Genomic DNA, 23,660 nt, shown 5'->3' on the forward strand with positions numbered 1-23,660 from the left:
CCACAGGTGGCTTCTAACCAGCTGTCACTCCAGTACCAAGGTATTTAATGCCCCCCCCCGGTCTCTGTGGGCACTACACACCCATAGTACACAGACATACACACAGGTAAAACACAATAAAATACATTTTAAAGACAAACTTTACAGAAAAGAATGTGGTACTCAGAGAAGAGAATCTCAGAAGCTGAGACCCACAGTTCTCTGGGAATTCTGTCTAGAGACTGTGTCCTGACTCTGGCAAAGGGGTCACAATCCAAGCTAAGCCCAGCAGTTCTTCTGACCTAAGCAGACAAAGCAAACCAACAAATTTGAGGTAGCTGAAGCCTTGGGAACCTTAGTTGGATTGATCCTAGGGAGCAGAGAGTTGCCCGAGCCTGGGAAAGCAGTCAGAAGTTTAAGCACACGCTCCCTCCAAGATTTTTGCTCAGGCTCCCAGTGTGTGTGTGTGCAGAACAATACATAGGTGACCGAGGATAGGAGCATGCTGATTTCAGTCTCCGCATTCATTCTGGTTGTTACTGGTTAAAAACAAATCAGTTATGTTTATATCCCCTCTTCCCTGCAACTTAATATTTTATTAATTGTTTGGAAATTTTGTACAATTGTACTCCATCATATTCCCCCAAAACAAACAAACAAAATGAAATTTCCAAAGTCCAATTGGTATTGCTCATATATTCACTGGAGCAAGGTCAAACTTCCAGTGACTAGTCGCTTCAAGAAAACTGAGTACAGCCGGGCGGTGGTGGCACACGCCTTTAATCCCAGCACTCGGGAGGCAGAAGCAGGCAGAGCTCTGTGAGTTCGAGGCCAGCCTGGTCTACAAGAGCTAGTTCCAGGACAGGAACCAAAAGCTACGGAGAAACCCTGTCTGGAAAAATCAAAAAAAAAAAAAAAAAAAAAAAAAAAAAAAAAAAAAAAAAAAAGAAAGAAAGAAAACTGAGTACACCCCCGCCCCCTTCCAAAAGTATCCGTTGTGAAGAGCTGTATGTCAGCATCTTTATTATAGTTTTTTGTTTGTTTGTTTACTTGCTTGCTTGTTGTTTTGGTTTTTCAAGACAGGGTGTCTCTGTGTAGCCTTGGCTCTCCTAGAACTCACTCTGTAAGCCAAATGAACTCACAGGCACCCTCCAGCCTCTGTCTTTCTAGTGTTGAGATCAAAGGCATGTGCCACCACTGCCAAGCTTTGTCATGGTTTTTAAGGACTCTCTTCAACAGCTTCCTCTCTCTCTCTCTCTCTCTCTCTCTCTCTCTCTCTCTCTCTCTTTCTGTCTGTCTTCTCTCTCTCTTCCTTCATTCCTTTCTTTTTGTTTCTTTCTTCTATTTCTTTTTTTTTAGAGAAGGGGTATAAATTCTTAAAGCTTGTCCCAAGGTTCAATGTCAGGCAGCTAGGCAGCTGTCAGCCTTGGAAAATGCCTCAGAGTTTAGAGGAAGCTCCCTGTATCTAGCCTGGCTATCCCATAGGTGGAAATGTTTGGGAAGCTTCTCCAAACAATCGCAAACCTGGGTTACATTCTGGTTTTTTATCCTGTTTTATTTTCCTGATAAAAAAAATAGTATTTATGAATTGTTTTCCATATGCAGATAATGTTCCTTTTATGAAGAAAATTCCCCAAGTTGTACTAAAATTGTATAAAACTTGTATTAGTCACTTGTTTCTTGCTGGGATAAAACACTATGACCAAAAGTAACTTGCAGAAGACAGAATTTATTTTGGCTTATGGCTCCAGAGGGAGAGTCCATAACGCTGAGAGAGACATGGCAACAGGCAGCCTGAGAGGAAGCTCAGGCACAAACATAAAACAGTGCGAGGAAACTGAAAGTGGAATGCGGCTGCAAACCCTCAAAGGCCACGCTAGTGTCATGAGTCCTTCAGGCAAGCTGTGCCGCAAAGATCCATGACCACCCAAGTAGGGCCACCAAGTGAGACAGGGTTTAAATACCTTACCTTATGGAGGACATTTCACATGCGCGTCACCACAAAATCTGATGACATGAAATCACAGAGGAAACTATCAAGTAAGAAAGCGATAGCTCACCCTGGTCAATAACTGAGCATTTTTTTAAAATATGTTCTAAAGGTGAAATATGTCTAAGTCACAGACAATATTTCTTGGTTAGTTTTAGCTTCGGTTTCTTTCACAGGACAACTGAATCCAATGCCCCAAAGTTAGAGTTTTATTGGAAAAAAAAAAACCAAGCAAGAACAACTAAGAAAATAGAGGATCAAAAAGACAAATGCAGATAAATAGCATTTATAACCTGATTCTTGCCCATAAAAGCATTTCAGAATTGGTTTAGTATTCCCAGATGGACTTTAGCTTTTCTCCTCTGTGCCTGTGGGTCTGACTCCCCAGGACACACAGGGGAGCACTTACACTCAGTCCACACACATTCTAACTCACCCTAATGGTTGCCGGCAGCTGTGCCTATTTCTTTCCCTTGCTCCTGCCTCTTATATTTTTATAACTCTTTGCTGTAAAAACATCAGAATAGAACATTTTCCAAAGAGTGTGATTTAGAGATTAGAAACAAACGCCATGGCTCCTCTAGCATTTCTAGAACATATTTTCCTGCAGTTAGGTTTTGTCCTAAACATAAAACACTTATGGGATACTTTAAATCTTTTGGAAATACTTTGACATACTTTATTGCACGCATTCACCAAGAAAAACTGTCATATACTGTTATTATTTCAGTTTTTTTGCTTGTTTGTTTTTTTTTTTTTACAGTTACCCAAACTGAAGTTCAAGGGGTCAAGTTAAGAAAACCAGATAGCAGCAATTTCAAATATAAAATTTAGGGTTCCCAACTCAGTCAATATTCCTGCCCAATGCAGTTGATTCTTTTTATCTGCATGTTCTCTATCAGTGAATTATAACAACTACCAATCAAAAATACTTTAAAAACCACCTTGAGTCTGTACTGAACACATTAAGTTTTTTTTTTCTTGACTGTTTTCTAAACAGTGCTGTGCATTTGCATAGCATGTCTATTTGTACCAGGTAGTGTGGAGATCTGAGGATTCTTTCAGGGGATGGGGGTGGGGCGGGAATCAGTATGGAAATACTGGTGTATGTTATATAAGGGACTCTAACTGAGACTGCAGCTAAAAGTATTTATATTTTTTTAAATTATTTGTATGTGTGCGCATGTATGTCTTTGTGTGGATACACCCATATGAGTGCAGGTGGACTCAAAGGCCAGGAAAGACAGTTGGATTCCCCTGAGCTGGAGTTCCAGGTGGCTGTGAGCGGCCTGAAACGGGTATTGGAAGCTGAACTGGGCTCGCTGAAAGATTAGCATGTGTTCTTAACCACTGAGCTTTCCATGTAGATACTAGAAGCAATTTAATTTTAGTTCCTCAAATATTTTACTCTGTGACTAGATACACAAAATAAGGCTTGGGGAAAGGTATCCTCTACAGTTGTAATCACTGGAGAATTTGATTTCAAAGGTCAACATGACATAAATATTAGCTATACATCTTTTGAAGAATTTAAAACATTTAAAAAGATCCCAGTTCCTAGCACCTTAGTAACTACTGATATTTTATCAAGTCATATTTTTATGGACAAGAAATACAAAATAATCCATCTACACCACTCGTGTGTACGTATACTCATAGGAATCTAGTCAGCACACCACAGAGATGCAAAATGCTCATGCTGCCTGAAGCATACTACTCACAGCGATCAAGACGCAGAGTTAGCCTGGGTGCCTGATGACTGATTACAGCAGTAGCTAGCTGGATGCAGGATGTGTCTACGTATATTGTATATGCACAGTGGATCTTATTAGGCCACGAAGAAGAATGGATTTATAACAGTTTCAATGCAATGGCTGGAAACAGAGATTAGTATGCTGACTGAAATAACCCAGACATTTAGACAAGTATCACATATTTTGTGTAATATTTAGTGTGTATCTATTATCTAGTGTGTTTTACATATTAACATTGACAAAGGTCAATGCTGGAAAAGAGTTGGAGAAAAGAGCACTTGTTCCCTGGATTGCAGTCTCCAGAGACTCTCCCTAAATGGGTTCTCCCAACTTCAAACCCACTCTCTACCACTGGCCCCATGTGGAAGTTCTGCTTAGCTGCTGCCCTATGGGAGAGGGATTGGCCAAGGGTAATTTCAGGTAGTAGCAGAAATAGATTCTAGAGGGCGCAACACTGCTTGCTTGCTAGCTTCTGAGGCCAGGAACCGAGGAGCAAGGGAGCGACTTGTCTCAGTGGCTTGGAACTATGACTCAAACAGAGTTTTCCCGTGACTTTCTTCCCTCCTATCTCATCACACTGTTCTCTGATTCCTATCATTAATGATGCTCTACTGTATGTTGCTAGGAAAGTAGGACCAAAAGTGTTCTTATCACATGTGTACAGAGAGACTGTGAAGAGATGCAAGACCACAGTGGTTATCTCACTAAAAGTAGCAAGCTTAAATCTTCTACATCTTGAATTTTTGTTAAAAAAAAAAAAAGTGTACTGTGATCTATAAATCTCAAAGGACACTTAGTTTCTTTGATGGGAGTGATCATCAATGTTTCTTTCTAGAAAGAGCTATTGAAACCATGGCCAGGAGAGAACTGGGTGGAGTGGACAGGAGAGGAGAGCAGTTGTCCTGCCTATTACACATCCAGGCCAGGAGGTGAAACGTATGTACTTGTGATAATGACCAGCTGCAGAGAGAGACCAGCGACTGCTCTGTGAGTGGCATGAGCTGGGGAACCTGCCAGGCTGTGCCATTCCCAGAGCAGGATGCACATACTCCAGGCTTGAAGAACTGCCTGGATCCATAGTGAAGCGTGAGCCCACGAGGACAGCTACACTAATTCCACCATTGGCAATGCCTGTGACTGGATAATTAGTGAGACAATTCGAGAAACAAAAGATTATGTTTTACAGTGGCTGAATTTTGTTTTTCTTTGGATATTGGCTGGCTACTGGTAAGAAACAGGCCACCTTCAAAAATAATTGTGCTCTTGAGATTATTGATTTGACAGTAGATTATTGGCTAAGTTGGTTGAAAAAACAAGAAAGACATGAACTAAGTCTGTGACTTGCTGGCTTGCTGTGCTGAGAAAGGCCAAACAACAGTCACAAAACTAACAATAAACTTCTCATGACCATTGGGGGCATGCTTGAATCCCTTCAAGATGTACAAGATTTAAGATTGCTACTTTTAGTGAGATGACCACTGTGGTCATGCATCTGTTCACAGTCTCTCTGTACACATGTGATAAGAACACATTTGTGGGCTTCAGAATAATGTTCTGAAAGAGAGCTGGGTTTGCAAGAATGGGTAAAAGGAATACCAACCACATTACATTGGGAAACACAAATTAACCAAGGAGACAGCACCATACACCTGTAAGAGTAGACAAAGTCCAGGGTACAGGCAGCAATATTGCTAGCATCTGTGAAGACAGAGAGAATTAAGGACCGTTGCTCATGACTGGTGGGAGCTCAAAACAGCAGCCATTTTGGAAGACAACAGTCTGGTTGTTTATTACAAAAGTCAGTATACTCTCATCATGTGATCTAGGCTTCACACTCCTTGCTATGTAAAAAAGAGCTGAGAAACCATGGCCATATAAAAACCTGCATGAGGTGTTGATAATAGCCCTATTTATAACTGTCATCTCAGAAGCAACTAAGATGTCCATCAATGGGTAAATGGGCAAACTATGATACATTCAGACATGGAAATACTATTCTGCACTAAAAGGAAATTGCTATCCAGTTATAAAAAGACATGAGATGATTTGTTTGCTAAGTGATAACATCCAGTAATAAGACTGTATAATATCAGTGCTATGCATTCTAGAAAAGGCTAAAGTCAGTGGTCACCAGCAACTATTAGGGAGGGAGGGAAGGAGGGAGGGAGGGAGGGAGGGAGAGAGGGAGAAAAGAGCAGGTCAAGTATAAGACTTACATGGCATTAAAATTATTCTGTATGGAATGGCAATGATGGATGATGTAAGTACACACTCTTAAAACCCACAAAAAGAGTAATATTGAGAACAAACCTATGATGAACTGTGAACTCCAGGCTATGATGATGTACTAACACAGGTCATTGATGTTAAGATACCACTTTCATCAGGGATGCTAATAATTGAGAAAAATAAATGGATGTGGAGGCTAAAAGAATTTTAATCTACAAAAATGAGCTTTAGTCCATCAGAAAAGTCAATGGACATTTCTAATTTGCATACGTGAACCAACAATTAAGTGCAAGAGATTTTTTTAAATTAAACTTAATTTTCAAGGTATGTGGCAAAAATAAATCCCTTGCAGTCTATCTTTCGTGTAAAACAATGCAAACTTTGCAAGCTAGTAATCTGAGCAATTATCTAGTCTCATGCCCTCCCCTTAAGTTGTATGGTCTCAGACCAAGAATGTTTGGGACCCTGACTAGATCTAGAACTCAGCTCTTAAGCCTCTGAGCAATGTCTTAGCACAGTGTTTCCCCTGTCCCCAAAGACCGTAATTGAGTACACAGTCAAGCACTACTTACCAGTCAAGCTATATCCTGAGAGGTGGGTCATGAGTAGCATGTCACTGGCCAAAGATTCTAGAATATACTTCCACAATCATGATGTCTTAGGTCAAGCTACCAGACAGTTTCTTGACTGTATCAAGAGACTTTGTAAACATGCCATGTATAAGCTTGCTGCTGACGTATGTTCTGTTTTATCACAGTGAATACTTCAACAAGAGGGATACACTTACTGTAGATGCTGAACTTTGAAACTACAGGAGGCATGACATGTTTGTTTACACAAGCGTCATCAGACGCATGTGTAAAGCACTGCCCTGTGACGTTAAGCTGTCTGCTACATGCCTGGGAAATGGTGACTTTTCAGTACCCTTAGACTCCTGTAGACTACTGTCGTCCACCAGATCCATCATATATGGAAATGCCAGCTTGTGGTGCACGCTAGGATGATTTGGTTAGCTCTTGAAGCGATCATTCTTCAGGAAATGTATCCACACCTGACTTTGGTCCTTTTATTTGTGATTTTAAAGACTGGAATGTGAACTAAAGCAGCCAGTGCTGCAATGCAAGCCATTGGAAGGGAAAGGGACATAACTTATCCCTGGAGAAATCTGTTCTAAAAATATCAGCACTCCCAACACAGTGAACAGTCGCTCTGTCTCCTCGCTTCTGCCAAGGTTTCATGGAGTGTTTTCCAATTAATTGGAAAATTATGGCATTGGCCACATTTTCATCCTTTAATTTATTTACATATGGAGGGGAAGATATTTCCCATCCCTATGATGCTTCACAAAGAACAGGCTATATCAACATGCTTAAATTTGATGTGAGGTAACAGACATCCAAGCACTGAGATTTAGTAGATTTAGTCTTCAGAGCCTGGATGACTCTTTGGAGAAGGCCATTTGCTGCCTTGAGTGAGAATGCAGTTTTTCAAATTTTATTTTAAATTATCATGACAATTGATTTCTCAATTGATAATCAATCACTAGATGGGCATATGTCAATAAAATTGTTACAAACTAGGATGCCAAGAGGACATTAGGATCTTCACCTACATGAAACAGTAGATGCGAACATGTTAAAATGGCATTGTAGTTCATGATTACTTAATAGCAATACAGGGAGAATGAAGCTGTGATACTATGGATGAGGATGATGATGTCACATACATCACGCCTCTAGCCTACACTGAACACACATCAATACTAAGGTATTTAATAAGAAAAGAACAAAGTTGAGGGACACACCCCAAATGCTGAAACTTAATGAAAGGACCTTTGGGATTTAATTTTGTTCTCTGTAGAAATAGGAGCCTATTGTAATATATATTTGTTTTAATTTTCCCATGTTTGATTTTCATGTTTTCAGGAGTGCACTATATTGAAAATTGAGGATTGCTGGTAGCTCTGTTTCGCCATAGTTTGAACAGGAAACCACGCTGCTTAGCTGTTAGGATGCTCAGTTCCTAGGCCTGTCACTAAGCCCCAGAGCAGGACAGAAGGCAGGGGTTAAATGCAGTCTCTCTGGGATTAGCTTTGTAATTACACCCAGGCCAAAAGAAGGCTCCTTTGGGCTTGAGACTAATCACATCTGAAAGTAAAATAATTGGGCTCCTCTTGGCCTCAGAACTTTAGGAAGGAAAGTGAAGGCTTTTAATTTAATCTGAAACATGTGCTGGTCACACAGATGAGGAAATGGAGCTGCAAAAACACAGAAGCTGCAGATTTCTAACTGAGAACCAGACACAAACACAGACATTTTGCCCGGGGAATTAAGTCCACCTAAAAACCAGAGCCTTTTCAACTCTGCTTTCTTCTGTCTTGAAATTTATTCTAAAACTTAACCTCAATGGTGTTGCTAAAATGAAAGTTCCTTAGACAAATTACAATCAGTAGAATTTGTCTGAGCAAAAAAACCAACCAAAACAAACAGTGACTCCGATAGCCTCTGGAACTGCAGTAGACTCTGAGAACTTCAGTCAGTAATGCTATCAGACAGAATTTAGAGACAGGTAGACGCGAGGCACGGAGAACAGATTAATCAACTACAGTTTAATCAATTAGCCAGGCAGTTGCCTATGGCTCAGTTAACTGGCTACAAGGCCTTCTAAAGCCAGCCATGCAGTCACTATGACTAGACTCCTCACCGCTATGGTCTGTCGGTATCCAGTGTGCACTCATGACCTCCTACAACTATTGGTTAACTATGCCAAAAATAATGGGAAAATAGAGAAAAAAGATGAGCACAGAGGGAGGAAAACAAATGAAACATTCCCTCCCGCACACAAACTAAAGCTTAGCATGTCGGCATGGAAGGTCATTATGTCCGGTCCTGGGCAGCAACTCCCCGTTCACTTCTTGCAGGTCTGAGGCAGACTAGACAGAATTGTATCAGAGCCAAGTACTTTGTAGCTTTGGCGTCTGTCTTAGGTAATGTAATTTGATCAATTAGATTTTGAAAAGTTCCTTAACTGCAGCAAATCCCTTTCCAGCAATTCAGGGAAATGAAAGTGATTTCCAGGATAGGCAGCGATACGAATTATGTTGTCTGTCACTATTTCCTCAGATCACTGGGATGACAAAAAAGAGGGATGGTTTAATTCTGTCTCTCACCATTTATTACTTTAGATGAGAAGAAGGATTACTGAGATGTAGTCTAGCAATCACTAATTGTTTTTAGATTATTCACTAATATATTCATTTCATGATTGTAAGTGAAAGAATGCATAGCGATGCTCAAAGCTGTGGTCGTTTTGTACAGCTTAACTAATTTTAATGGGTGAAAACTTAATTAAATAGATTCAAAGTGTGATCAGCCTTTGGTAATGAATATGCTTACTTTTTATCCAGATAGACAGTTGTTCCATGCCACAAGGAAGACTAGAGCTGCAACCTCAGCATCATGGTCTTCTGCAGACCTCCTCTGAGTTAACACTGCCCCCTCTCACTATGCATGGTCCTCGCTCTCTCATTCCCCTTGGCTAACATCTCTGGTTAGGCTCATCACTAAAATGACTTGGTTGCCATTGCTTTTAGCTTCAGGTCTAGGGTTCACTTTTCTTCATTCTGTTTACTTGGCAGAAAAGTCACAAACCTGCGTCTGGCAATGCTTACTCTTCGGTTCTTCAGTTCTAGGAAAGCAGTCGAATGTAGCTGGCACACATTCGTAGGACTGCTGACCTCATGCCAGAGCTGTGACCTCTGACCTCTCAACTGTACAAACTTTCTATACCCATTTAATCTTTCATTTTTCTTCCTTGTGTGTATTAGTCAGTCATATTTCATTAATGTGAGAAACTCAAAGAACTGACTTACAAAAAGTGCTATTTACCTCATGACTGCAGAGATTCCAGTCTAAGGTCTGGTGGTTTTCAGGACTTTGGATCTCTGGTGAGCATACCAAGGGAAGTGAAGGGATGTGGGTCAAAGAAAACTGACCCATCGGAAAGCAGGAAGCAGAGAGAGAAATGGAGAGATCAGGATCCCATAGACACCATTTAAGGCACATGTCTTAAATGAACTAAGAACTTTTAATAAGTCCTACCCCCTAAAGATTCCACTGGGCTTTATTAGTACTGTTTAGAGACCATCCCTTTAACCTATAGGCTTCTGGAGGCCATTTACCATCCAGACAATAGCAGTGGGTTTCATACTTTGCTGATTAGCTACATTCCTACTTCATATCTCCTATTTTATCTGAAGATGTGCTTCCCAGAGACACTTTCCAGAGAAAATGGAAGGAGTTCCAAGACAGTGTCTTCTAGCTCCTCTATGCTGACATCTGCCTGCTTACAAATGGCCTATGTCAAGTCTTCACTACCTCATTCTCCCACCTAGAGTCACACCAGGTTCCTTTTTCTGCTCAGTACAATCATTAGCCAATTCTTCCTTCTTCCTCCGTCATTTATGCCCCTGCTGTACTGGATTACCTACAAAAGCATGCACATGTACCAGTGTTTCTCACCTTGAAAAATACAGCCTCTGGTCCTGGCCACAACTCCTGATAAACCTCTCTTCTCCATTTTCAGTGGTGTGGGACCATGGTCTGTATTCTATCAGTTATATTCTAAATAAATGCTGATTGGCCAGTAGCTAGGCAGGAAGTATAGGTGGGACAACCAGACAGGAAGTAGAGGTGGGTCAAGGAGAACAGGAGAATTCTGGGAAGGAGGAAGCCCATTCCTCGGCAGTCGTGACCAGCCACAGAAGGAGAAAGATGTGACTGCCTCGCTGAAAAAGGTATCAAGCCATGTGGCTAACATATACTGGAACAATGGGCTAATATAAGTTATAAGAGTTAATAAGAAGCCTGAGCTAATGGGTCAAACAGGTTATAGTTAATGTAGACCTCTGTGTGATTTCTTTGGGAGTTAACAATTGTGGAAACTGGGCAGGACAGAAAACTCAGTCAACATATTTCCTTTCACTGAGAACTTCACCAGATGAACTGAAACAACAGGGTTCCTACTGATCTCTCTTCTCCCATTCTTTCTTGAGTCTACCCCATCAAGCTGCCAGGTTATTAAAGCACTGATACTGCTATTGCAAATTCACAGTGGACATCACTTGACTAAGTAAAGTGGCAGATTCCCAGTTCCCATTGATAGGATCTGCTTGTGACATTTGATACAATTAATCACTTCATTGTCTCTAACAGGCTGCATCTAGATTTCAGAACTTTTACCCCCATTATTTTCTTCTTGCCTCATTGTAGCTTTTCCTCTCAACTGGTTCTCACTCATTCCTGTACCCCTTAGGATGCCCTGCCATCTGGCTTATGATTTCTGTTGTCTCCAGCCACATTCACTGTCTAAGGGAGAAGGTAGGCAGTAGAGAATTGCTGCCTTCTTGCTCTTACCTAGCCTCAGCTGTGAATGCTTCCCAAGAGCCTGCACCCTCCACTGTGTGTCTTCGTTAAAGACCCTCCCCCTGAGCACCCACCTCCTGATTGATTTCTGAATTTGGATGTCTAGTAAATATTTCCACCTTCATAGCTCTAGTACAGAACCCCTAGTTCTCCCCTCTCTACTCTTGGTCTTGAGGTCTTCTTTGTTTCAGTATGTGAGAACTCCTCTTGTCAGATGTGAGCTTCAAAGACTCTGGGATCATCTCCGCCATTTCCCCACTAATATCCCATTTTCAACATGAGAGAAATCCTCACTGCTTCTATCTCCAAAATAGTCCAAGTACCTCTTGCTGCTCCTCGCTTCTGCTAGATTCAAACCACATCACTTTCTCTGAGAGAGATGACCCTCTTGCTCTTAGTTTTGTATATCCACTGCCTGATACTGTACACCCAGTGAAATTTTCTCTGAATACCCTGCTCAAACAATTCCTTATCACTGTGGGACTTGTCCATGCTCTTGGATTTATTTGACTCTAATACATTTATCATCACTTGACACACTGTTCAGATTTTTGTTTGGAAGTGCTAGGCCCTGAGCCCATGCTAGGTAAGCACTCTATTACTGCTATAATATACCAGAACCACTTACATGTTCCTTGACTGTGTCCCTCCATTAGGATATATACTCAAGAGAGTCTCAATTCTGAAAGAGAACCCATCACATGAACTGAGTAGATGCTCACTCAAAATTTACTCATCCAATGATCCACTCTTGTATATGCTAGCCTACAATCCCTCTGGAAATAAAATTGTGAGCCAGGCAGTGGTGGTGCACGCCTTTAATCTCAGCACTCGGGAGGCAGAGGCAGGAGGATCTTTGTGAGTTCGAGGCCAGCCTGGTCTATAAGAGCTAGTTCCAGGACAGGCTCCAAAGCTACAGAGAAACCCTGTCTTAACACCCCCCCCCCAATAAATAAATAAAATAAAAAAAATAAAATTGTGGTTGCCGGGTGGTGGTGGCGCACACCTTTAATCCAAGCACTCAGGAGGCAGAGGCAGGCGGATCTCTGTGAGTTCGAGACCAGCCTGGTCTACAAGAGCTAGTTCCAGGACAGATTCCAAAACCACAGAGAAACACTGTCTCGAAAAACCAAAAAAATTGTGTAAATGAGCCTAGAAAAGTGGCCTGGCTGTTTTAAGCAAAAAGAAAGGACTGACCAAACCTGAAGTTGGAATACCTCTGTTTGATGCTATCCACTGCTTTGACAGTAGTCTAAATGGCATTATGGTGCCCAGGTAAACTTCCCTGCATGAAGGGCAGGGTGAAAAGCAGATCCGTTTGATACACTTCACTCTCTCTTGCCTTGGTGCACTTTAATGTCATGTGCTAAGTGGGTCTTTTTGTTTCAATTAGAGACTTCCTGTGAGAGTAGAAAAAGCACAGGGCATTGGCACACCTTCTCTGTGACAACGTGCATCTGTGCCACCTGGAGGCTTCTCTGTACCAGCTATTGGGCTGGTGAACTGTGTGCCTCAGGCAGTCTGGCTCCTGTGGTGCCTCTGTAGGAATTTGACAAGAAACAGCAGAAAACCAATGTCTTGATGTGGCTGAAAGTCAGGATTTTCTCTGTGTCCGCAAATGCTTCGCTGTGAGCATCCACATCACAGGATGAATCTTTTATGAACCTCAGTTTATTCCTCATATAACAAACCAGATGCCAGCCAACTAAGACAAGAGATCTGAAAAGCCTCTTTGATATTTGAGTGTCAGTTTGTATCTCATACAATTTGTATCTCTTACAGTCTATGACATGGTAGATTTATTCCAAAGCTATCAAAGAGAATTAACTTCTTGATTTAAAGAGACAATTGTGTAGATCTGACACAGCAAAAGAAATATGGCTTATTAAATCTATCAATACAATTATAAAAAACTTACAAGAAAATCTATCAAGGTCTCAAGGCAGATGCTCTGGTAATACAAGCATCTTCATTACCAAGTTGTTCACTTACCCCATAGTCAGTAGTCCGTGCTGGAGAAAGAGTTTTGCTCATGGATGGAAGAAGTCAAACCCAGGGCCGAAAGGAGGAAACCTAGAGAAATTAGAAATAATAAATGAATGCATAGTACCAGGACACAGAGAATAAGGTTTTTCCTGCCGATTGAAAAGCCTGCATGAGATTAAAGCCAACAGTGAGGTGGAGCATGGGTTCTAGGTACTTTGATCTAATCCTGCTGGGAGAGGGGCAGTGGGCACTCTGTCTTGCCAGTGAACACTCTCAAGGTCTCAGAAAGTAGAGTCTCACTTAAAGAGGAAAATGGGGCATCAGTTCTTTGTAAGCTGAAGAGAGCAGCCCGTGACACATGAGCTGAAAACAGCAGAAGCCGAGAGGCCACTGTACCATATTTCCTCGCTCGGTTTTTAAAATGGCAGTGAACTTTAAAGGTTAAGAGAAGCTGACAGGATCAAACCACTTGGCAGCAGTGTGACGCTTGTTTCCAGATTGAGGACCCAGAAACCAGTTCCTCGGCACTGGCTACCTCTCACCCCAAACCTACCCCATCATAAGTCATCCTTCATGACTGTTGTCAAATCAAGCCGGAGCATTTCATTGCATCTCTGTCTCAAGCCTGTGTTACTTTAAGTCACAATCTTTTCCTTTCCTTTGGAATAAAGGTAAAACTTTTAAAGTCAAAGCAAAAGACCTAACCTGTAGGTTTCAACTCCATGCTACAAGATGCTTTCTGAAGAAGCAGATTGCGGGAGACGAAGAGAAGATGAGCGTGATAGACTCTAGACAAAATTTCTAACAGATGTGTGTGCCCCAAGTTTCATAGAGAGCTCCACCGAGCAATACTGACTCCAAAGCAAACTTTTTAACTTTTCACTATGACATTGGAGGTACATTTTCAAGGCTGGATTTGTAGAAGAAATTGAAACACCTGTTCAACTGGAAAGCAACCAGCCTTTCTCTTTAGTAATATTGAATTCAACCAGCATAGCTTGGAAAGACAGCATCCTGTACTTTGCTTATAATAGTGTGTGTGTGTGTGTGTGCATGTCTGCATGCACATGTATGTGTGTGTGCATGTGTGTGTGATATGTATATGTGTGTGCACGCACACGTGTGTGTGTTTTTCTAGGGTTGGAACCCAGGGCTTAATGCATGCTCTCTTCCATTGAGCAATATTTCAATTCTCTTTTTTATTTTCAGTTTTGAGACATGGTCTCACTAGGCTACCCAGATTGACCTTGAACTAGCTTTGTAGCTCAGGAAGGATTTGAACTTGTGATCTTCAGGCCTGCTGATTTTCATAATGTGATAATGTGCTCTCAAAGCAATGCTGCCACTTTCCCTTTTGATTATTTACCTCTTACCAGGCCCTTGCCCTCTTGTTCCCTACAAAGATAGATGATAGATAGATAGATAGATAGATAGATAGATAGATAGATAGATGAATGAATAAATAATAAGTGTGTGTGTGTGTGTGTGTGTGTGTGTGTGATTTCACCATTTCTTCTGCTGGATTATTTGAAGTATCAACTGGTAGAGGCACCAAAACAAAATCCAAAAACCCGCGAAGAGAAATATTGCTTCCTTCTGGCTTCATACTGGAATCCGCTCCAGAGCATTTTAGAATCTGATATTTGTCCTCCACCCAAACTCTTACCAGGTTGTAGTTGGGTCCTAGTACCTGGTGTTTTAAAACAAAACATTTCAAATGCTTGCACACTAGGGATAAACGTAGAATGAGGGAAATTCCCAAGAAAAATGAATGGGCAAACTAAAGTTCTAGAGTAGGCTAACGGCAGAGACAGGCTTGAAGTGCTGTCCCCAGTCCCTGAGAGAGAATTTGAAATATAAGTAAATAAAATGATATCTTTGCTCTGAAAATATAAAATATTTAATAAGAAAAGGAAAATTCAAGGATGGATTATCAGACAAACCCGTGGTGGCTCATAGCAGAATGTGGTAGAAGGGAGGGCCTTAAGGCATCCAAGTCTATCAGGATGAGGCAGGGTCAGAGTGGAAGCACAGAAGGATCTGACTCGTGTCAACAGCATCCAGGACAACTGAACTATAGAAACTGCGCATGACGTATCGTGTAAGTTTTTACCATGTAAGCAAAGTGCATATTAGGTGCTTTACCTAGTACCATAAGTGCTTGGTCTAGACCAGTTCTACCAGTGATAGGAGCTCTCTCATTCTGCCATGATCATGATCAAAATCTAACCACAAGAAGGTGACTCTTTCATTTCTCCTCAAGTATGTAGATCTGTTTCTTATCCAGTTTCATCCTGGGCCCATTCATGTCCTCTCATCCGACCCCATGAGATTTTTGCTCTTTGTAAGGTTGCATAGTTCATTTTCCTATGCTCATTTTGTGCTTTCCAAGCCCCCACTCCCGTTACTCTTCTACTTCAATAGTTCATGACCACAGAAGCTTATAGTAATTCTTCCAAGTTGGGGAGTTGCATGCTTTGTTGATTTCCTCAAACAAGCAGATGCAACCTATGACAAGATTATCATTTGGTAATCTACCTATCTCAGGAAAGCTGAGTAAATCTGGAGAAGCTGCGCCCATATGGGTAAGAGGGAGGCTATTAGTACTGGGGACACCACTCAAGAGTCACTGTTTGTACGCCTGATACTTAGTACAGAGTCTGGGACACTGGTGATGCGTAGCACTTGCTATTTTCAACAGAAAATGTAAAACAACACACTGCTTATGCACTTCCCATTACTTAGTTCCTGGGGCTACTAGTAATGGCTACTAATTGCTGAGATTTCAAAGGAGTTGGTGAACCCTGAAACAGGCTGAGGCTATGGTTAAATCTTGAACAGTCCTATGGATGGAGTGGTGATTGGCATGCCAATCCCCACACTCAGAAAGCCATCAATGCATTAACTCCAGAGGTGGCAATAGAGAGGAAGATGTTTGACTTGTACCTAGCCAGTGACGAAGGATAAATGACAGTCCCAGTCCAAGGAGGGAAACTGACCTCTCCTAAGGGTTGTTCAGTGGTCAAAGAACAAAGTGGCAGTTCCGTCAGAGGCTTTGGTAGCAACCAAGCACTAGGGCAGGATTGCTGTCTTTTGCAGGACCATGGATGGGGCCGGAAGGGATCTGTAGCTTCATGAAGCTGCCTTAGGTTAGCAGTTTTGCTACTGCACAACTCACTTGAAAGGTGGGCAAAGAGACAGGCTCCCCTGTAAAGCTTGGTTCTGATTGGCTGCAGACTGAAGGGTCAGAGCCTGAGAGCTAGTGACCATTAGCTGAAAGGCCAAGGAAGCTAGACATGTATAGTCTCTTATTTGGAATATGTGTTCCAAACTGTAGAGCAAATGCACTATAGGTGTTCAAATCCTAGCACTGGAGGAAATAACCAAGATAGTAAGTGAAAAGATGAAAACACTTTGGTAGTTTCCATCAGATTCCCCCACTTTAAAGAAAATACTACGTGACAGAGTTAACTATGTGGTTCGATGGCCTGAAAGACCTAGGTTCAAATCCTTGAATCTTCACTGCACATTTTTGGTCAGACACTTCGTCTCATGGATTCTCAAATCTACCCCTGGGATAAAGAGAGTGGGTTCTAAGGTCAGTTTTGTGAAAATAACCACCACAAGCTCTTTTACCCAAAGGCATTGATGACATGGCAGAGGAGAGTGGTCAGGCCTTGCTGTAGAGCCAAGCTGCCCCAGTCTATGTCACCCAGTTGTCCCTGAGTTATTACATCTATCTGAGCTCAGGCATACTCACTTATAAAGTGTGGACATTAATGACATTAATCTTACCTCAGAGTATAATAAAAACTAAGTGAACAAACACGCATGAAATGGAGCCCTTGGGTGGTGCTCAGGAAGCAGTAAACAGGCCCTGCTTTTGTCAACTGCCTTGCTTGTTCACCACGGGTTTTCTTTAAGTGGGTCTGTTTGGTGGTATCACCAGGAGGCCATCCTTTAAGGTATAACTCAATATTTTGTACCTTATTTTGTACCTTTGTTAATGTATTTTGAAGCTGGGACAATTTAGACTATAAAATCATAAAATTTGAAATTCAGTCCCCAATCCTCAGGAGATTGCAATCTCCACACAAAGCAGGGAGCAGCAAAATCAGAATGAGAAGAGCAGGAACATTCTGGAGATGCCTCTACCTCCAGACACCCTTTTATCCCGAGATGTAGTCATTAACTGTCTCCTTGTCCACCTCTCCCTGCTTGTAAGAGGGAGCAGAGAAGGTAGAGGGCCACAGGGAATAGGAGGGAGAGATCAGGCCAAGAATAATTCCTTAAACTTGAGACCAGGTGTCAATAAAATATCATCAAATATTTGCGGACTAGTCAAACAAACTGTCAGAACCTCACTAGAGACAGCACCTCTGAAAATATTTCATGGGCATTTAAATAATGCAATCATCCATTGGAGATTCTTGGTGTCAGCAGCATGTCCTGTTCATAGAGCATTAACTGTGACCCTCAGGGTTATCTTTTTGTACATACTAATTATTATTTGATGTTGCAACCATAACTCACACTTTTTTCCTTCCTCTGTAAAAGTTGGCCTCAGAAGGTGAGCTGGTATAAATGGCCTCTCAGGGTGAAGTTTCCCCGTGTTGCAGCCATGGCTCATTTACAAACATCGGACTTCATTTCTTGTAGCAGTAAGGATTTCCCTCTCAGCCAAGTGCGACACACCAATGTGAATGATGCTAGAGTTTAGAACTTCTGTCTAGTATGGTTCCTTCCTTTAGTGGTCAATCAAAGTGAAGCTCAGAGAGTATAAATAAATTGGTGGGAGACACATATCCAACAAGAGCCATTGGGGTCATCCACTCAAAACCATATCAGTTGACTGGAATCTAAAGAGCCCATCTTACAGGATACATCATCCTTCTCCTCGTGCAGGCCTAATGTTATTCAAGTGAATAACAATTTAGTGCCAAATGTGACTCAACTTTTCAACCAAGACATATGCTACCTTCCCACAGGGAAGAGTCATCTAATCCCCATTTAGCTACTGGACCGCTTTTAACAGGTAGGTGGCTGCACTGCATTTTCAAAATATCTAAGACTCATCCTAAAACCAACATTCACGATCACACATTATACTGACAATGTATGTATCAGGGACTGGAAATACATCTATAAAAATAAAAACCAAACCAAAACAAAGAAAGAAACAAATAAAACAAAAAAGTCAACTCAGACTACCATTGTTTAGATACATTTGTGAATACATTTGTGATTTTATGAAATTATTTATTACAGCGGAGAATATTTAATTCTAATGACAAGAGTGCCTGCAGCGCTTTTTGTCAGGCAGAAAATTGACATTAGAACAAGGCTATTTTTATAAAAGATAGTCTCATTTTTCTACGGGGACAATAATTTTTCAAATATTATTTTAAAATACATGCAGAAAGTATAGCCTCAACATAGGGTATTAAATGATAATTTATTAACTTTTTTCCAAATTAACCATTATATTCAATGAAGAACTTTTGCAAGCGCTCTGGTAGTACAGCGGGCATGGGAGCTGGGAGACTGCCAGTGAGACAGATTGGCAACTTTTATGAGAGAGGTCATAATAGAAATGAGAAATACTCTTCTTGAATGAATTGACATCTATTCATTTGCTCAGTAGCTAGACTACAGATATTAGAATGTGCCAACCTTTAAATGGAACAAGGAACTCACTGCTGCTTCTTGACCCAGGCTGACTGCCAGGAGAGTCTTGGTTTGGTAACAGATGGAGAAAATTAAAAAAAAAAAACTATACAGATAAGCCAGAGATTCAGGCAAATCCATTTCTTGCTCATTCTTTCTATAGCCCCAGGCCCAGTGCCAACACGAATGGAGGGTCACCATGTCCTTGGAGCAAGACAAGATTTTCAGAGGTTCTGTTCAGCCTGTTTTCAGTTGCTCTTCCAGTCCATCATGCCAAACCTGGTCTAACCAAGTAGCCACACATTTGGGCTGTTTCCCAGCCACAGAAAAAAGCATGTGGCCAGGAGATATGGCCAGAAAGGGTAACAGCAGCACATGGGCCAGAGCCAGAAGGAAAGATGTGGAAATGTGTCTTGGGATTGTGCCAGGGACAAGAATGTGTAGTAGCACAAGGCTTTTTGGATATGCAGAATTCAAGGGCCTGAAAATAGTTCTCCTGGGCCAAGAATACCAGATGAGTAGGCAAACAAAGGAGAGAGGCATTAGAGAACTCCAAGTTACCTTTATTCCAAATCCAAGAAGACTGCAAAGTAAGGTTAAACCAGTGCCAAAGGTCCTTAGAAGACAAGAAAGTCTCAAGGGTAAATGGCACTCTTGATCCTCTGGGCTTGCATGAAGGCAGGAAGTTCTCACTCTCTCAAATAACAGGATACAACAAACAGGCTTTAAGTCCAACTAGATAGCTCTTGATTATCCCTAAGATATGCGTCCCTACTACTGTGATGTGAAATGCAGAAACACTTTATAAGTAACTGTGCAGAATTCTAGCCAAGCCTAGTATAGAAATAATAGGAAACTTTATAAAGCATTAAAGTCTCAATGTTGAATCAGTTTCATTTTAACTCTGGAGTTAATTTCTTTGGGCACCATTTGGGCTAGTTTCTGTGTAAGTGTAAATACTACAAAACTTATTTATATTGTTCCTATTTGTTATATTCATAGATTTATATGACATCTGGCTAAAAGCAAATTATTGAAAAACTAACCAAACCACTATACTTTTTTATATACTGTATGAAAAAAAGAATAAAATGTTTATATTTAGTTCTGACAAAAATTAAAGGAGCTAGTACTAATAAAGGAATATCATGACTTAGAAAAAAAGATATGCATCCCCATTTGAACCTCTAGGCGTATCTTTCTGTGATGGTCATTGTTTTGCGGTCATCACAGTGGATAGATATGTTGATTCTTTTCTCCCATATGCACCCTTTCTGGCCCTATGAGAGCTAATTCTCAAGGAAGAGGCTTCTAGGTCAGTTCCTGCTCAATTCTTCCAAGGTCTCTGCCCATTCATTAGTTGGAGAACATTTAAATTGCACTTCTACATTGGGGATAACCAACAGTTAGACTTAAGGCCCACTTAGTAGCGGGGAATTTATGCCAAGTGCTGTAAACCTAGCTAACTCCCACAACTAGGGAGACCATAGGACCTAAAAGAGATCTCCCTACTGCCTCTTTCTTAAACCATCTCAAGTCCTAACAGTGTTCTAAATACTGATACTTGTGCCTGCGAAGGTAGTACAGCTCTCACCCCTGATCTACAGTTTAGCAGATGGAGACCATGCAGAAAGCTACAAACTGGTCAAAATGCAGAGAACCCAACTCCAGCTGGTACTTCTATAATATAACCCGACATCTGCATTTCAGAGAACAGCATGGAACAAGGGTTTGGAAGATTATAAGAGCCAGAGGACCAGGAAATCTGCTGTGAGACTGTGGCTTCTATGGGGAAGCTACACTCAGGAAATCTCAATAATTTGGTCTCCTAGATAAGACCTGAACAATGACACCACTGACTGACATGCCAGTGTGGATGGGGGAAACCTCACAAAGTCCGGCCTTTAGAATGACTGCTCAGAAAGGGAGAACCAGTTTTCTCTAGGGACGATGTCCTTAATTGGTTATTTAATACCAAGTGGTCAGCCCTAAAAAGATACATATGAACTGCAATAAACCAACTTGGCAGATTACATTTCTATTTATATGTACATATAGATGTAACAATCATAATTAGAGAAAAGTGGAAAAAGCAGGGGGTGGGGGTAAAGAGATAGGGGGTAGATCTGGGAAGAGTTAGGAGGAGGTACTGAATAGGGGATTAAATATGATCTAAAATACATTTTGTGAAAAGTCTCAAAGAATTAATAAAAAAACATTGAAAAGAAAAAAGGTACAATGAGAAGCAATTTGTTTACCTACAAAAGAAAATTTTACTATAATATCAAAATTACTAAATTTTCACTAACTTTTTTCATTAGTTTTTAATCAATGTGCTGAAATTACCCATATCAAACAGGCTTGATGAACTTGAAACACGTAGGCACATAATGACATTTGTTTAGCAAATAAGCAATTTCTATTACGATGAGAAGATCCAATATCAAGAAAGCACAGCAATGTGTCTCCCCTAAATAACAAAGAAATTTAACAGGGGAAGCGACTGGTAAGCATTGTAGTCCACAAAGCTCACAACATTTCCTTAATCAGGCCAGCCAGCTGATTAAGATAAACAAGATAAACAGAGGACCCAGACAACAGCCTAAGTACTACAGTGACCTGCAAGATCAAGAGAGAATCCAGGTAACAGCCTAAGTACTACAGCGACCTGCAAGATCAAGAGAGAATCCAGATAACAGCCTAAGTACTACAGCGACCTGGCAAGTGACGAAGTAGTGCAATTTATAGGATGATGGATGGCTTAGTCTTTTCTAAATTAAAATTTGATAAAGTTTAATAAACTTTTCTGCCACCAGTGAGGAAAAAAATGGTCCTCATCTCCTGCATCAAATACAAGAATAAATTCTAAATGAATTAAAGATTTAAATGTTTAAGAAATTAAAAACAAACTAAACAAGAGTCCTTAAGCAAAACAGGAAGCTCTGAAGATATGCAGGAGAAAGCATTTTTTACTAGAAAATGTAGTTTAAGAAAAATTTAGAGTGCTAAATAATTCTAAAATAAGGACAAAAGACAAATGACAGAACAAAAAAAGTACAAACCACATGCGAGACTGAGAGTTAAATCCCATAATTTATAAATCATGGAACAAAAGCCAAAGGAGTGTTTTTGATTGGGTGGGGAGTATAATTCAGTGCTTAAGATGTAATTCACAAAAGACAGTTCTATAGGTAAAACAGATGAAGAGATGCTCAAATTCACAAGTATGTAAATTCACGAAATATAAATTAAGGTATAAAATGTCCTATCTCGGCCGTCGGATCAGTAGTAATTAGAAAGGGCTCTAACAGAGTATAAAGTGGGCTGCTTCTCTCGCACACTGCTAGCAGACAGCAAGGAGGATGTTGAGGTTCTGACGTGGTCAAGGGATACCCAGTGAACAGTGAAGCTGTGGCATCATTAATGGAACTCTGACCCCCACAAAGAGTACTGGTGAAGTATCTGAATACTCATAAAGACTGATTAAGTTACAGGATGTGGTGTTATGTAAACTAGGAAATAGACAGCTTTTAAGAATGAGTTTTATTAGCCAGTTGTGGTGGTATATGCCTTTAATCCCAGCACTTGAGAGGCAGAGGCAGGTGGATCTCTGTGAGTCTGTGGCCAGTTTAGTCTAAAAATCAACTTCTAGGACAGTCAGGGCTGTTACACAGAGAAGCTTCCATCCCCAAAAACAAACTAACAAATGGGAGAATGAGCTGTGTTTGTAGCCATTGATATATATGAACACCAAGAGTACCTTCTATTATTTGTTTTCTTTTGTCTCTATACAAGGTCTCCCTATATAACCTAGTTCCAGATCCTTCTGCCTCAGGCTCCAGAGTGTGGGGATTATAGGCCTGTGTCAACATGGCCAACTTCCTACATTATTTATATCCTCTGAGTTCCAACTGTCATATTTAGAAAGTAATACCTACTTCAGGTTCTTCGAGATCATATGGGAAGCACTTATGCTTCCCCTATGCTGGTGTAGAGCAGACATTTGTATTTATCACTAGTGTTTCTGTGCTATAGAGACCAGAGACAAGTGAGATTCTCAAAGGACAGTTAAAAGGCTCTATGAAAAATGTGCGAAAAGCCATTTGTGGCTGGTTGAGGACTTTAGCACAGAGTGTGAGTGAAGGACAGTCCCAAGTGAACTGCTGTGCCCACGCTTCAGGGGAAGAAGGATGGGCAGGAGGAGCAAAATGGGGGAGGTTCAGAGAAGAAAGTTTGAAATTTCCTTTTCACGGCTGACTCTGGTACTGTAGGCTACAGTGTCTCAGTACTTCTGTGAAGCAGTCACAGAATCGGAGCTGTGAGTAATTCATAGACTTCTTTATGGTCCTTAAGCCATTAGCATCCTCATATGTCTTGTGTCTTCTGCTTCAAATTCCCAAATTCCTCTACTACTGCTTCTTGTGTTCTAGCTGTGGAAGGCTGGGGACTTGCTTAGTATGGGTGAGGACTTAGATTCAATCTTCAGTGCTGTAAAAAATGAATAGTCATAATTGAAGATACATAGCTTTAATAATACCTATTAAATTGTGTTTTCCATATAATATACTTAATTCCAGTGATTAAGGCATGAACACCCTTGAGAGTCCATATCTACCTCACTGCTTAGAGATT

General features: G+C 40.9%; 1 protein-coding gene across 1 annotated transcript in view; it reads right to left on the reverse strand.

Annotated features, from left to right (window-relative positions):
• The window catches only part of Kiaa1217 (KIAA1217 ortholog), a 789,026-nt gene that overhangs the window by 611,781 nt on the left and 153,585 nt on the right, over nucleotides 1-23,660 (reverse strand). The window contains exon 2 of the mRNA XM_057787133.1: nucleotides 13,368-13,448. The gene's annotated coding sequence lies outside the window, so the exon portion shown is untranslated. The remainder of the gene's footprint in view (nucleotides 1-13,367; nucleotides 13,449-23,660) is intronic.

Source organism: Chionomys nivalis, chromosome 13 (genome assembly GCF_950005125.1).
Source record: "Chionomys nivalis chromosome 13, mChiNiv1.1, whole genome shotgun sequence".
NCBI lineage: Eukaryota > Metazoa > Chordata > Mammalia > Rodentia > Cricetidae > Chionomys > Chionomys nivalis.